Source organism: Echinops telfairi, unplaced genomic scaffold (assembly GCF_000313985.2).
Source record: "Echinops telfairi isolate 266 unplaced genomic scaffold, ASM31398v2 ScPeMD7_7400;HRSCAF=8409, whole genome shotgun sequence".
Taxonomy (NCBI): Eukaryota; Metazoa; Chordata; class Mammalia; order Afrosoricida; family Tenrecidae; genus Echinops; species Echinops telfairi.
Genome location: NW_022111300.1, coordinates 54496524 through 54497781, shown reverse-complemented (window position 1 = coordinate 54497781; position 1258 = coordinate 54496524).

The window sequence follows — 1258 nt, the reverse complement described above, 5'->3', positions numbered from 1 at the left end:
CTCATGTTTTCAGTCTTGACTGTTCTCTGTGATAAACGCTAATGTTCATTTGCTGTTCCCCTATATAAAATTCATTTATGTATAATCTAGTCGATGTAACTTTACTTTTTCACTCTAGCTCCCCAGGGATTGACTAGAAATTTGGGGGAGGAAAGTGCTGTTCACCTGCAAGACAGAAGTCTATACATTGTCACACATAGTAACTTCTTGAGTCACTCCTGTGCCTGGAGGGCTGGCACACTGGCTTCAGAGGTTAACACCATTTGACAGGCACCTACACTGACAGCAGATATGACGGCAGGCGGAGGATGGGGATGGGTTTGCAGACAAGAAAAGTTTAGGGCAGAGAGATGATAGAATTCACTCCGGGTGACACAGCCAGGGGTTCAGAATGCCTGAGGTTCTTCCTCTTCACCATAACTCACCGAGAGGACATGAATTCAGGCATCTCTCTTCTTTGGGGACAAGAGAATGACCTCAGTTGGGAAATCACCCTGGCACAGGCCAGGGATGTGGAGGGCTCCCCTCTTTTCCCAGCAGTAGACTGCCATTATGCTGGCAGGGCAGACTCACTGGGCTGTTAGGCTTGGCTACCAGTACACCAAACCCACTGCTACTGGGTCTATTCTGAATTATGGGGATCCTGCACGTCTGAGCCATATTGCTCCTCAAGATGGTCAACCTTTATGGGTGCAGTCAGCCTCATCTTTCTCCTGCAAGAGAGCGGACCTTGGGATTAGTTGCCCAATGTGCCACCCACTAGGCTACCAGAGCCCACCCACAGGCAGACCGCAACTATCAACTCAATGGGGCCACTCATGGGACCTCAACAAGATCCCTCAATATTAAAAAAAAAAAAATCAATTCTTCTTGATCTCTAAGTTGGAGTTAATACAGCCTGCCTTGGAGCAGGGGGCAGTGGTGTTTTGGTGATGGGGTCTCTAGTTCCACGAGTTTGATTCCAGGCCAGTGCTGCTCGTGCACACCGCTGCCTATCTGTGAGTGGAGGCATTGCTGCTGCCACGATGCTGAACAAGTGTCAATTGACCCTCTAGGCTATCTATGACAGACGAGGGAGGAAGGTCTGATAGTCGACTTTGGAACATTGGCCGTGAAAACCCTCTAGATGACAATGAGCAGCCCTCTAACGGGGAAACCCACTGTTGCAGCTCCACCGTGCAAGAGTTTCCATGATTTGGGGACCCATTCAGTGACGGGAGTGAGCAGCAGTCTGGGATGTGCTTTCAGTGTGGGTCTC